The following is a 15813-nucleotide window of genomic DNA, read 5'->3' as shown; positions in this document are numbered from 1 at the left end:
ACCTCGGCCAAATATGTCCCAAAAAAATCGATTTTCAATATGGCGACCCCAGTTCGAGGGTCATAAATACATCCGGTCTTGATATACGCGGTTGTTTCTAGTGGTTTTTCATTTGGTAGATACGTAGGTAGAGTTTCGTTAGGGGACGAGTAGTGTGAACGAAATACTTCTAATGCGAAGACTTTGTTGCATTTGGTGTTAAATCTTTAGAAGATTTATCTTATAGTATTTGAAGTAACTAAAAAAAATCATATCTACTCTTATGACTAAATTGTGCTCACCTTATTTCATTTTCTTTCTTTCTCTCATTTTTCTTCTTTTTCAGTTAATAATACTAGTGTGTATGTTCTTTATTTGTGATATTTAAGTTATCTTTTATTTACCGTTCTTCTTTATTTCATGCTGTGTTTATTTGTAAATAATCACTACTCTTAAAGTGATTTATAATTTAGTTAAATTTTATTATTTTAGTTAGTGTAAGTTATTGTAAATAAACCTAATAAATAAATAAATAAATAAAAGTAAGTGATAAGTAATCGCTTACTAAGTTAACTAATACACTGTGTATTAGTTAACTTAGTAAGCGATTACTTATCACATTGCTTTCTACATTAATATTATTTAAGAGATTTTTTGCTTGTTTGTCTGTTTGTTTGTAGGGAAAAGGCTACGAAATTACTGGAACAATTTTGAAAACTCTTTCAATATATCTCTTTTTATATCTTCATATAACTAAGTATTACCTACATTATTATTTTTATTTTGATTTTGATCAATTAAAATAGTTGTAAATTATATTTAATACGAAATGAAAATATTGATCCTGCATTGACGGGCTGAAACCTCACTAGCTCAACGGTAAAGAGGTCGGACTCATCAACGAGAAGTCGTGGTTCGATCCCCACCCGCTGGACTATTATCGGTTTTAAGAATAGTCCCAACACAGCCTTCTCCGGCTAGTTAGAAAGGAACAGGATTATTGGTAATTTTTCAAAAATATTATAATAATATATCGTCCTTCAGTAATAAAAATTAACTTGTTTCGTCACTTTCGAAATAACTTCGCAGAAGTCGTACCTCAGCGGGCTGTATCGTATTTCATGCGGTTGTAACCCAACACGAGTTGTCCAATAACGATAGGGCCGGAATTATGCGGTCGGGTGTAAAACGAGCCTTTGTACCTAAGTTTATGCAAGCTGATACTAAAGCACTAAAATAATCCCATAATCGCATTAGGACATAGTCTAGACATTTAGTTACATGTCCCTAATGGTCATTTTATCTATACTAATTATAAAGTTGAAGAGTTTGTTGATTGAACGCGCTAATCTCAGGAACTACTGGTTCGATTTGAAAAATTCTTTCAGCGTTAGATAGCCCATTTATCAAGGAAAGCTATAGGCTATATATTATCCCGATATTCTTACGGGAACGGGAACTACCCGGGTGAAACCGTGAGGCTTCAGCTAGTTTTATATAATAACTTTAAATAATGGTAAACTCGCCGTCCTCACAAAAACGCCAAGTTTATGAGGATGGTTATTTATGTACCTAATTTTGTAACACTTTTTGTTTTTGGTACAATAAAATAAAAAAAATAAAAACCCTGACTTCTATTCGAAGGGCGAAGTTTGAATCCCGTCTGGGGCATGCACTTTTCAGTTATGTGCATTTTAAGAAATTAAATATAACGTGTCTCAAACGGTGAAGAAAAACATCGTGAGGAAACCTGCATACCAGAGAATTTTCTTGATTCTCTGCGTGTGTGAAGTCTGCCAATCCGCATTGGGTCAGCGTGGTGGACTATTGGCCTAATCCCTCTCTCTGAGAGGAGACTCGAGCTCAGAAGTGAGCCGAATATGGGTTGATAGCGATGTGCACTTCATAAATGTATTAAAGTTCTGAATACCCTAAGACATGTTTTCCTTAATACTTATTAAATGCAGGTTCTCCCAGGTTAGTTTTTCTTACTAGTGCATATTCTGATCGAGAACCTTATGCACGCCACTGTAATTAGCTTACCTCATCTCATATAGTAAAATAATTTTAGTTATTCGACGAGGATTGAAAACCTTACAACTGCCACAGATGATATAAGACTAGAAGTGCTAGAAGATATTGAAAGAAAAAAAAATGCGTTTATTTCGAAATTATGCCACACATCACAATATCTCCAAAACATCAGGTCATCCAGGACAATACCCTGCGATGTGTGGCATAAACCAGAAAATGGCCCCATTAAACAAACGACAAACAAGCGAAAAGACACAAAAGGCATACTTTTTTCATTTTACCTAATAAATAATTTACACAATGATGGTCTTATTTTATCTACACGTGAATTCTGTCATGATATTTTTATAACTCGACAAAAAATCGCGTTAGAAAGAGATAAATTCATTTAAAAATTTGATCCAAAGGTTGGAATCCAAAGCTGGAAATTGTTAAAAGCAATAACACTGCCTTTGCACAATGCACATGCTTGTATACTGTTATATTTATGTAATTGCTTTTTGTTTGTGCAATAAACTTAATAAACTTTTAAATAAAATAAATGAAAATTAAATTAAATTTCACGCAGACAAAGTCGCGACCGTCCGCTAGTATAAGTATAATCCAATTAGTAGTCATTATCAATATTAATTACTTTTTTATTGTTATGTTAATTTAATTTTACTTATGTAATAAATAGATTTGTGATAAGCCTTAGTATAAATATACGTTACAACCGTCGGGAGACTGTTTTTGGACAACCACAATGAAAATCGTAAGTGTTCTGTATCTCAGACTAAATACATAAGGACTAGTATCGCACCCAAATTCACGAACAAAATTTTCTGCCAATAATCTAAGGAAAACGAGCTTAGATTTCATACATATCTTATACTAAACTAGCAGTTTTTGCTCGTTTTTTACACCATTTAACTACACAAGAAGGTATTTTTACTAAGGTTTTTAACCGACGGACACTATTTTAAACTATGAAACATCGATTCTATAAAGACAGTGTTTATAATCGCATAAGATCGTTGATCATATACTTTGACAGAAAAATAATGTATTGCGAGGCAGGTCTTTATCTAATTAGTCTGAGGTTCTGTATATATTATATATACTTGTTAACATTTTTAAAATTCAAATTTTCAGCTTAATCAATTCAGTAGTTCGGCGTAAAAGCGTAACAAACATACAAACTTACACGCCAACTTTTGTCTTATTTTAAGTGCGTTATCAATAGAGTCGTCGAGCCATCAATCCTTTTCCTATGTCTAACTTAGTCGCAATCTATATCTATAATAATATATAAAGCTGACGAGTTTGTTTGTTTGTTTGGTTGAACGCACCAATCTCAGGAACTACTGGTCCGTCTTCAAAAATTATTTCAGTGTTAGATAGCCCATTTATCGAGGAAGGCTATAAGCTATATATTATTCCCTTATTCCTACGGGAACGAGAACCACGCGGGTGAAACGTCACGGCGTCAGCTAGTTATCTATATTTATAGCCTTGCGACTAAGTTGATAGCGTGCTTACTGTGTGATTTTTTATATTAGTATACATACCATAAGTACTTACCATATAGGTGCATATTAAGAAATTAAATATCACGTGTCTCAAATGGTGAAGGAAAAACATCGTGAGGAAACCTGCATTCCTGAGAATTTTCTTAATACTCTGCGTGTGTGAAGTTTGCCAATCCGCATTTGGCCTGCGTGGTGTACTAAGGCCTGACTTCTCTCATTCAGAAAGGAGACTCGTGCTCAACAGTGAGCCGAATATGGTTTGATAATGATGATGATGAATAGGTACCAGCGAATGTCCGCGACTTTAATAGTTCGTCTTATATTAAAAAAACCTCCTCATCTTCCAGTTTCAGAGATTGACTCGGTTTTTTTTTCTTTTATGATTTGTGTTTTAGTAATTATAATTTGTGTTTTAGTGAGTATTGATGACGATGTATTATTTGCAGCTACTATTCATCGCCGTGGTCGCTTGCGTGAACGCGTTATACGTAACAGCGGTTCCGTATAAATACATTGGAAACCCCTTGTTTTTGGACAACGGCAAACATTCTGCTTCGCGCTCCATGTATTTGGATAACTATGGAGGCATACGTGCTGCTTCACCCTTGAACAGAGACAATTGGGAGTGACGATGGCATACGTAATGCTCGTGCTTCGCCTGAATCTCAAGCATAAATAATATAATTGGTACATTCGTAAGTTAGACCTTATACAGGATGCTCCGGAGTACCATAATGTATTTCTCATTTTACTTAGGCTTTCTCGGACTCACAACAAGAAATTACTCTCACTTAGACCTCTTTTATCTTTCCAAAGCACAATTGATAAAAGGAAATTGTTACTACTCATAGGAAGCATCTGAAAACATAAATGCAGTCAAATTAACACGCACCAATCATCCTCGTAATCTGTCTGTCTGTCTCACCCAGACACCAGGGCAATCGCGCGCACACACACGCACACACACACACTCACTCACACACACACACTTGACCCAGTCAAGCTTCGCTTTGACTTATGTGCACTTCTACCCTATCCTTACCCCTATAGAATAAATCTTATTCAAATCCAACGAACCGAAAACCATGAAAATCGGTCCAGCAGATCTTGAGTTATAAGTGTTGTAACAAACCCGACTTTCTTATATATATATATATATATATAGATTACACTTACATTGTGAATTTAAAAAAAATTTAATAATAGATATAACATTAAAAAATATTGATAATGATGATTTTTTATAATTTGTAACATTTGTAATTTATCTTTACTTATATTTTAATGTTATACTTATTTGAAACTGTATTGTATTGTAAAGTAATAGTAATCAATTTCAATACTGTAATCCTTGTGGACTTATGTAAGTTAATGTTTTCTAATAGTCATGTAATACCTCGTCTCGTTAATACCTTGAAGTTATGGGAAATACTCCTGAAGAAATTGTTAAAAGCAATAAAACCGCCTTTGCACATGCTTATAAACTATGTTAATTTTGTTTTAGTGCAATAAAGTATACTTTTTTTTATTATTCTTTACAGGTTAGCCCATGACTACAATCTCACCTAATGGTAAGTGATGATGCAATCTAAAATGGAAACGGGCTAATTTGTTAGGGGAGGATGAAAATCCACACCACCCCTTTCGGTTTCTACACGACATCGTACCGGAACGCTAAATCGCTTAGCGGTACGTTTTTGCCGGTAGGGTGGCTACTACCCACGGCCGAAGCCTCCCACCAGCCAGACCTGGACCAATTAAGAAAACCTCAATCGGCACAGCCGGGGATCGAACCCAGGACCTCCGTCTTGTAAATCCACCGCGCATACCACTGCGCCACGGAGGCCGTCAAAATAAAATAAAATAAATAAAAAATTACAAAATAAAGTCCAGAAGTTCATCCAATAAAATCAAATTAGATGCCAATGCACGAATAAAATTGACCCGTTTAGCTTGGTTTAGCCAATAAATAAATAAAATCACATATAAAAGAACTGCAAAGAGATTGCATTTAGATAGACGTTGGCAAGATCATTACCCACAACTTTCTAAAGAACGCTCCGATATCTCTGCAGATATCTTTATTTGCGCTTAACTCTATTTAAGGATATATTTAAGAGCAATTACTTACAAACCAACGCCAAGCTAAAGCGCTTATAATAAAAATACAGCAAATTACCCTCACAATCGGAAATGAAGCGCAATTTGACGAAATAAACAAAAAAAAAACGTATTTTTTATAGTCGAAGTCCGCCCACCATAATATAGTGGTCAACATTAAAACGCAAACCAGTAACTTCCACTATAAACAACTTACCATAATAATTACGGACGAAATTCCTCTTATCACGGTCATAATTCACCAGAGAGCCTAACATTAGGCACAAATAGAAAATACCTTGGCCTCGTACAATATACACGGCAGAAAAAAAAATACAAATTACCTTCTTTCACCTCGATTAAGTGATCATTACAACAGCAAATATCATTTATAATGGCGTCGAGGCACGGCGAAATAATAAAAAGCCCGGGAAATTGCGTACGCGGTTAAAAAAATAAACACAAGAGAAACGGGCGGGAAGGTTTCCTTTTTTGACGTGACATGTTAGAACGAGAGACTGGCGTGACCAGACCTTCAGTTTATAAAGGCAGAATTGTGAGCCTTTTTTAATAACGAATATTTGCCCATATGACCAATATTCTCATTCCCTTCCAACTAGAAAGACTGTCTAAAGGACCGTTTATATCTATAGACACAGTGCGTGGCAGACACCCACAGACACCGTCTATTCACATTGCCCAGCAGGTAGCTAGAGTCACTTTCTTTTCATAAAAGAAGACCCCCAGACGCGGCGCTAAAGTCTTAATGGCGCTCATTGTCATATGGTAATGGCGATCTTATTGTTATTTGTGTAAGGCGCTGTCATTTTTAGTTCAGGTTTCATGAAAAGGACTCTACAGACATAAACCGCACAGACAAAATATTCTTTCCGCGAATACTGGCCGGGCACCGTGTCTATCAACGTCTGCACTGTTACGTAACGATAGATATAAATACTAATAGTGTTAATAAACACTGTATAGAAGAATATTAGTTTGTCTGCCACGGCACGTGTCTGGCACGCTAAATGTCTGTAGATATAAACGGACCTTTAGGAGTGAGTACGACAATAGAATACGGGCAGGGATTGGGGAAAAAAAGCAACTAAAATGTCTGGCTATCACAGGTCCATGTTGTCATCTTGGAAATCATCTCCGAGACGTAACGAAACGTCAATGAGGTCACGTATTTGTGTTTTCTTAAACAAATCCCGATTATTAACGCTTTCATTTCCCTTTTTCTGTGTTTATTTCATTCGGAAAAGTCTACTGTGAGCGAGAAAAGTTTTCTTATATAACTGTAGCTTTGGCGTAACTTTTAACAAAGTTACACTAATGAAAGTAAGTATTGGAATTTCGTTCCAACGACAGGTAGGTACTTATTCTTTAATGAATAATTTTAACTTGAATCGATTTTATTATGTACTAGCTGACGTCGCGCGATTTCACCCGCGTGGTTCCCATTCCTGTAGGAATACAGGGATAATATATAGCCTATAGCCTTCCTCGATAAATGGGCTATCTAACACTGAAAGAATTTTTCAAATCGGACCAGTGGTTCCAGAGATTAGCGCGTTCAATCAATCAAACAAACAAACAAACAAACTCTTCAGCTTTATAATATTAGTATAGAAGTATAGATCTACCTATTGTGTTTCTTTTTAACTGGACTAGTTTTTGTCTTTGATTGCTTTCGACTACCGAGTGATAATTGTAGTTAATAATCACTTAATTTCCACAACTATGCTATAAGTAGTATTGTAGTATTTTTGAGGGCCTCCGTGGCGCAGTGGTATGCGCGGTGGATTTACATGTCCTGGATTCGATCCCCGGCTGGGCCTATTGAGGTTTTCTTAATTGGTCCAGGTCTGGCTGGTGGGACCACCCAACCGACAAAGACGTACCGCCAAGCGATTTAGCGTTCCGGTATGGTGTCGTATAGAAACCGAAAGGGGTGTGGATTTTCATCCAACTACGAATAAACTGAAGTTCACGCAAAATCGCGGGCGTTCGCTATTATTAAATATGTGGGTAAGTAAAGCTCGTGCGAATTAATTTGAAATTTAGCTCGAATGATGGTTGTACTGTGTTTGTATGGTTTGTCTTTGATAGCCAGGTGTCAAGTTAATGCGCATGAGTTATACGTGAAGTATTAGAGTGATTTCAGACTAGCGTATTTTTTACGCGTATATGGTCGTTTCAGAAAACGCGCTTACACGCGCGCTGCATTACGCGCTTTAAAAAACCGGACTCGCGTAAACGGGCATATTTCAGCGTGTTCGCTCGAACCGGTGGTGTCGTGTCGTTCTCACCACTGTACCGCTCAGAAATGACGGCGTAGTGTTCATAGTTATTTTCTGATATAGTAACAGCCTTCTGAGCTCACCTTCACTTTATTCATTTCACAGGTAATTTTTGTTCAAGGGCTTGTAGTCTATATCTCTAAGAGGTGTCTCGCGCGACTCGCGCTTATACGAGCTTATACTTAGCTTGGCAACTTCAATCCTAACACTTCCGATGGTCCGCGCGGGTGTCGGGGGACATATAGCGATGAATGAAAAACCCACGACTGATGCAGCTCACTTCCTCGCACGCACAATCTTACACCCGCGCAGTCTTTCCCCCCCGTCACCCACATATCATGGGAGCGTCTCCAACGAACTTGCCAGACTATAGAAGCACGTCAACGAGTTGAACGTGTACCAAAAGACGCGCCTATAAGCGCTTTCAAAAAGGAGCTTATACGCGCGTATAAAACGCTAGTCTGAAACCGCTCTTAAAGAAAAGTGTCTCTCACACGTCACGTATTATGGCTACGTGCTAACACGGTTACGAGGTCCAAAGACCTCTTGGACCTTCGCAGGGCCGACCTTTTAGTGCGCCCCTGCTATGTTGAGATATTGAGGATTATTATTTTATCTACCGAAGAAAAAATATCTCCTTGTATCCACTCGTCACGTAGTAATGTAAGGACCTGTATGAATGAGTATATACTAGTGCATATATACAATTATATGTACAGGTATATGTTGTATGGTTGGTAAAATAAAAAAAAATAATGGGTCATCATCATATCAGCCGATGGACGTCCACTGCAGGACATAGGCCTTTTGCAGGGACTTCATTTTTATAACCGTTTTATTTTGAACTAGCTGACGCCTCGCGGTTTCACCCGCGTGGTTCTCGTTCCCGTAGGAATACCGTAATAATAATATATAGCCTATAGTCTTCCTTGATAAAAGAGCTATCTAAAAGTGAAAGAATTTTTCAAATCGAAACAGAAGTTCCTGAGATTAGCGCGTTCAAACAAACAAACAAACTTGAAGAGTTGACTTTATAATATAACCTAAAATATAAGTGACATGTAAAAAATAGCGAACTGTAACACTATTTTGTAATTGTTCAATGCTAGTCTCCATTAGTTATCTATCTATCTCCGTCTAATACGATACTATAGATAGAGAGAGATAGAAACGAATTCAAAAAAATTTGTTGAGTCGAGTTAAACATCCTTACAGAATGTTACAACTTTCTTATAAAATCACTATCTATTGGTGAGAACTGTAAAATAAAAATCCGTTCAGTAGTTGTTATGTATATTACGAACAGACTAGACAGTTGAACAGGACGGTTTTATATAATTCTACTTCACTTTGAATCTAACTGCACCTACATAGGTAAGGTACCTAAGTAATGTGTAAAATAATATTCGGTATAGGGCGCCCCCGGCGGTCCGAAGGGTAGGGGGTAGGTACAACAATCCGCCGATCGAGTAATTCAATCCACAACACACCCTTGGGCTTAGCTACGCGCCACCTCCCGCAAGAATGCTTGGCTTGTATTTTTGGCGACATGTCAATTACTATGTTCGATACACATACAATTTATAGACGATTCTTAAGCTACTATTACACATGCTCATTTCAAGCACGAAAGCATGCTACTATTGAGCAATTGCTACTAATTAGCATGTATATCGCAACATTGCTAATAATGAGCATGCTACTTGCTGCGCGGGTGGAAGGGGCGTGCTTTTAGCGCGTCTAATAGGCAAACCTGTTCAGGTTTGCTTATTGAGTGTGCTAGTCGATCAGAATTGCTATTCTGTATTCTCTTAACCTTCATCTCTCCCTGTCTAACACGACGATCTATAGTGACGATACTATAGACAGAGAGTAGTAGTAGTAGTAGTAGATACAAATTAGTTGGTTATTTATTAAATTCTATTTCACGATCGATAAAAACATACAAAATATAAATTATTGGAATAAGAACATGCCTTTTAACAAAACTTATCTAAATTATTGATGCAGAAAGTCCTTCAAAGTTGCTAAACGACTTTTGTCTTGAAAAATATTACAAAGTAAGCGAAGACAAAACAAAGATAAAGCGGAAATGAGAAGAAACGTCAAAAAATACGACCATTAGCAACCAGAGACTAGGCGCCAACTCTTCAATTGTCAGATAAACTGGCCAATAGAAAGTAAATGCGTCTCAGCTCTCAAAGTAAAATATTACCGTCTTTGTAATTATTAAAATTACTTATTGAAGTGTTTTCCAAAACTTATATCAAAGATATTAACCAAAAATCTATTAAAGTATTCTCAAATAAAATACTGGTACGACTTTCTCTAAACTAATGACGCAGAAAGTCCTTCAGACTTGCTAAAAGCGAAGCGAAGACAAAAACAAACACAAAGCGGAAACGTCATCAACCAAAACGTCAAAATTTACGACGCTCCATTAGCGGGCATAGACAAGGCGCCAACTCTTCAATTGTCAGATAAACCAGCCAATAGAAAGCAAATGCGTCTCAGCTCTCAAAGTAAAATTTTTCCGTCTTTGGAATTATTAAAATTACTTAAAGAAGTGTTTTGCAACACTTATAAAAATACTCGAGTATATCAAAGATATTAACCAAAAATCTAATAAGGTATTCTCAAATAAAATACTGGTGCGACTTTCTCTAAACTAATGACGCAGAAAGTCCTTCAGACTCGCTAAAAGCGAAGCGAAGACAAAACAAAACAAAGCGGAAACGTCATCAACCCAAACGTCAAAAAATACGACGCTCCATTAGCGGGCATAGACAAGGCGCCAACTCTTCAATTGTCAGATAAAGCGGCCAATGGAAAGCAAATGCGAAATTCCCTCCGCTCTCCGAAGTGCAAAATTTAGACTACAATTCCTTGGAATGATTGCGAGATTAGCTTGTCCATTCAAATCGGATCGGAATACGAAAACTACGAGATATATCCGAGCTGGCACAAAAGAATTGGCGCGATATCGCGCGCTGTCATGTGTCGGCCATCTTGGTTCACACCAAACGTTCGGAAATCCAACTACGAGCCTGCGAGAGACAGACATACATCATTTAATGAAACTCAAAAAAAAGTCAAAAGGGAAAATTTATTTATTTCAATTAGGCTTATTTTACAAGCACGACAGGTTATTTTATGATATCTAAAGCCGAAAATATAAAATTAAAGTTCCGAGGGTCCAAAGTTTGACAGCCGGTGCTCCTACCATAGATAAGTACAGAATCCAATAACAGTGTTTGGACTGTGGTGGCTTTAGAAGGTAGCAGGTTTCAAGAATAGAAGGAAGCGTATTTTTTTTTATAACATTTTCTTAGGCATAATATGAGAAAACCCTTTGCGGAAACTCTTTGAAAATCACCGTTAAAGATCATACTTTTAGGGTCTTTAGCGAAGGTCCGTCCACAAAATTAGGGTCTGAGCTCAGACTGTTTGCTTTTGAATTACTAGCTGACGCCGTGCGGTCTTACCCGCGTGGTTCCCGTTCCCGATAAATGGGCTGTCTAACACTGAAATAATTTTTCAAATCGGGCCAGTAGTTCCTGTGATTAGCGCGTTCAAACAAACAAACAAACTCTTCAGTTTTATAATATTAGTATTAGCATAGATGACATTCTGTAGAAAAAAAAAATTATACTTGGATAATTGACGACGTAAATCCTTGAAACCTATTACACTGACGCTACGATCCAAACTCCATAAATGGCTACCGATTACATATGGTAGGAGCATAGACTGACAAACATCTATACTAATATTATAAAGCTGAAGAGTTTGTTTGTTTGTTTGATTGAGCGCGCTAATCTCAGGAATTACTGGACAGATTTGAAAAATTCTTTCAGTGTTAGATAGCCCATTTACCGAGGAAGGCTATAGGCTATATATTATCCCCGTATTCCTACGGGAACGGGATCCACGCGGGTGAAACCGCGCGGCGCCAGCTAGTCCTTTATAAAATTAGGCATGTGTGGCCATTGCAGGCTATACTTCTACGAGTTGACTCTAGGGACGCGTTGCTCTTTTCTATTTTTACGTTACATTTACGATTGAAGGCAAACAGACTATAAACATTATTTACAAGTCGAGATTACTGTTAAGTATAGCACGGGTAGGTAATAAATAAAAATGTGTTTGAAAAAACAACTAATTATTAAAACATATTGAAAATATAGTAAGTGCTTACACACAAAAACAATGACAGATCAGAAGGGTTATTATGTAACTCGGTGTACCATTCAAGTAATCAGTCACTACATCGTTTTACATCGTATTTTCGGTTTTGCAATCATCTAACATTGTTTTCAACGAAATTACACAATTTATAGTAATTTACGTAAAGTAATATTAGTATAGTAATAGTAGCAGCAGGTAGTAAAGTTATTTTAATGAAAAATTGGTATTTACGTTATTTTGTTAAAATAATCATGTTAGATGATCGTAGAAACAAAAAAACGTTACCGCTTAATGTAAATTATGCAGTTAAGGTTATTTCGTTGATAACACAATGTTAGATTTTTGCAAAAACGAAAATACGATGAAAAACGATGTAGTGACTGATTACTTGAATGGTACACCGAGTTACATAATAACCCTGCAGGTAGAAAATGCCTCAAAGCATTATTATATTATATATATATCATGTTTGTTATGTTACATCTATCGAAAAAACAGTAACCAAAGATATTGATCCATAAATTAATTAATAAAAATTATTCCTTACAGTTTATTAATAAAAATTATTCCTTACAGTATTTACTTAATATACGTTAAAATTTACTAAAAGCTTTAGTGTTTTATGTTTAAAATAATAGTAAAAATAATTCTCTAAGTACAGCAACATTACCTAAAACTGAAATAGGCATAATAAAACTATAAAACTTCTATTAGCCAGTCTTTGCCCGATAACATCATGGCAAAAAAAAAAATAAACTACCGTAATCAGTGGCATAACAAAATTCCGGAGTCGTGTTTCGTTCGCGTGATCCGTCCAAATAAAAAGTCGAGTTCCGAATTTGATACCCCTTACTTAACCGGTACATCTTTATCTAAATAGCAACATAAAAAACACGCTGTATATGCCCTCCCACGTGTATTTGTGAAACTATTAGCAAAGGTCTGTGACTTCGTTCGCGTGTAGTTTTGTTTGTCACAAATCTCGCGGGTACCATGATGTTCTGGGATAAAAGTAGCCTATAATTTAATCTAGGTTGAGGGATTTTTGTTTAGATTTTAGCCAGATATGATCTGTATAGCCCAATAGATATGACCTCTGCCTCCGATTCCGGAAGGTAATATTTTATCAATAAAGTTTCGATCGTAGGGTTTTCGTGTTAAATTTTACACGCAACACGAATTTCTTCTTTCGAATTATAATAATTAATTTGGTTATAAATTACTAGTGCTTGTGGTAATTTACTTTCTCATCGTTCAAACAAAATGTTAAGTTATGCCAAATAGTTACAAGGGACCCATTTATAATAATAAAAATATTAATGATCATGTACAACTTAGCCGTTATAAATAATTGAACCAAGAATATTAATAGAAATACCAGAATTAGCTACTGATATAAATCGCGCTAATAAAATATTTCACAGGCTATATAGCATTTTACGTGACCGCCTGGATTTATAAATCCTCGTACTATAAAAATATTAAAGCCCAGACCACACGATACCGTTTTCATTCCGGAACGGATATCGGTGTAAGTACTTTTCTCTTTCTGATTTAATTTTATATTCCACGTTTAATATAACTGTTAGGAAAAGCCGAAATCATTCTTTTTCATTTTAATTGAAGTAAATTGTATTACACAATTAATTAAAGAAGGATTATAATCTTTCTTAGCTGCAAGAAATAAGTTGATTTACTCTTATTAAAGTAATATTATTATTTTTGACAGTAAAAGAAAAATCTGATGAAATCGATTAAAAAAAATAGACTCTTCCCTTAATTAACTGTATTAATTAGATAAGGCGAGGTTTTGTGATGTGTCAGTTTGACAACCGACCCCGGATTAAAACCAGAACGTGTAATCAAGCCTTAACAACAATGAATAAGTGACTTGAATACATTTTCTGTTACTAAAACTCAAAATGCGTTGGCTCCGGCTGATGACTACTGTTATTGGATTTTTACGTAAATTTCCCTTTTGTTGAGCTCATTTGCCGGATTATGGATGCTAATGTTCGCTTTGGAGGGCCGCCCGATCCGACTGCGTCGATAAGCGGGTACTTCGAGATTTTTGGACGTTTAATGCCGTGTCAAAATGTATTTTTGGCGGCAATCCTGCGGTTTATGGGCCCGCAAAATCTACTTCACAATTTTTTATTAAGGTCAATCCCTATATAAATTAGGTTGGCGGCTAAATTATTCGACCTGACAATTTGTCACGAGATATTTAAGAATTTTTCGTAGGCGGAAAATTATTTATAGCTCTCGTTTTTTACGAAAAATGGACGTTAACATCTCCTTCTATTAAATAAAATGTATCTTTTCTGACACACGAAATTAAAATTCTTTGTTCATTTCTAAACGTATAAAAGTAGAGAGCAAAAATTCAAGCTTCGCCATTATATTATCATGTTAATTATATTTTGCCAAATATATTGAGCATTTTGAAAGTACTATAAACAAACGAGACAAGGCATATAATAATGAACGTAATCTTAAATTGCTGAAATAATCGAATCATTCTTGATTAGTGCGATTTGTTTGATAACTGTTGATGTACCCTCAGTATTGGCCGTATTTTTCGAATCTATACTAATATTCTAAAGAAGTAAAGTTAGCAAGTTTTGGAGTTTGTGAGGTTTTAAGGGATTTCAGGATCTAAGGAACCGATTTTGCAAACTCTTTTACCAATAGTAACATTATTTTTGAATGTCTTAGGCTGTATTTTATCCTCGTATTCTTGGCCTATTGACTATTTTTGTCGTTATTATCAACCTATTAAAAAAAAAACAACAAATCAATTGACAAAATATCATCTACCTTTTATAAGATACTAGCGGAGGCCCGCGACTTCGTCCGCGTGAAACTCGATGTAAACTTTCAACTACCCCTACCCTACCCTACCCTACCCGTAAAAAAAAGTATTAAAAAAAGCAAAAATAATAAAAAAGTAGTAAAAAAAGTATCCTATATCCTTCTTCTGGCTCTAAACTACCTCCCTGCCAATCGGTTCAGCCGATTATATATATAGATTAACCAATAGCATTTATTACATAGAATCTAAATTTCGTATATGTCAACTAGCATACGTCAAAGATAGTGAATCAGCCTGCAGAACCACCGAGCGACTATAAGTATTCTTTAACCTTTTATACTCTCTAAACAAAACAACAAAATAATTCAAGACCCATTTTTGAAAGACTCAAAATATAATTGAAAAGTCTACAGTTACAATAATTGTGCATCATACTCATGTATTATCTGTTAAAAACGTAAAAAGATGGCGATTCCCGCCGTCTCGTGCCGCCATACTTTTTTCAGTCACGACCGCCATTACTGCGCGGTTTGCACACGTTCCTTTAGTGTGAAAATGGGATATAATTTTGGGGGGAATAATCAAAAACCGGTTCGCGTGCCCAATGGGCATTAGCCGTGCCCAACCCGCGGCCATGTTAATGTTGCCAGGTACATGTGGGTAATGAGCCAAGGAAAATTGTGTTGCTATAAAAATAATTGTGTTCTACCCTCACAGTTTTTGTACGTCACTCGATTAGGTTGAGCCCGCTTTATGGTTTTATATTCGGGATTTGTATGCTCTATAGGGGGTATTTGGAGCCCCTGTCAAAGAACGTATATTGAAGTTGAGGCAGTAAAATGTTTTACGTTAGAGAAGTACCTACCTAATAGTAAAAGGTATA

The 15813-nt window shown here is 36.1% G+C and overlaps 1 protein-coding gene and 1 long non-coding RNA gene across 7 annotated transcripts in view; one reads left to right on the top strand and one right to left on the bottom strand.

Annotated features, from left to right (window-relative positions):
- Positions 1–15813, bottom strand: part of LOC112058321 (latrophilin Cirl) — a 461192-nt gene that overhangs the window by 44828 nt on the left and 400551 nt on the right. The gene's annotated exons all lie outside the window — the stretch shown is intronic.
- Positions 654–5050, top strand: LOC128199487 (uncharacterized). Its single transcript, XR_008252122.1, has 2 exons — positions 654–2767; positions 3971–5050. It is a non-coding gene; the product is annotated as an uncharacterized LOC128199487 (long non-coding RNA).

The sequence above is a fragment of the Bicyclus anynana genome, chromosome 25 (assembly GCF_947172395.1).
Source record: "Bicyclus anynana chromosome 25, ilBicAnyn1.1, whole genome shotgun sequence".
Classification (NCBI taxonomy): domain Eukaryota; kingdom Metazoa; phylum Arthropoda; class Insecta; order Lepidoptera; family Nymphalidae; genus Bicyclus; species Bicyclus anynana.
The sequence above is the reverse complement of the archived record's forward strand: the minus strand, read 5'-3'. Positions and strand labels throughout refer to the sequence as shown.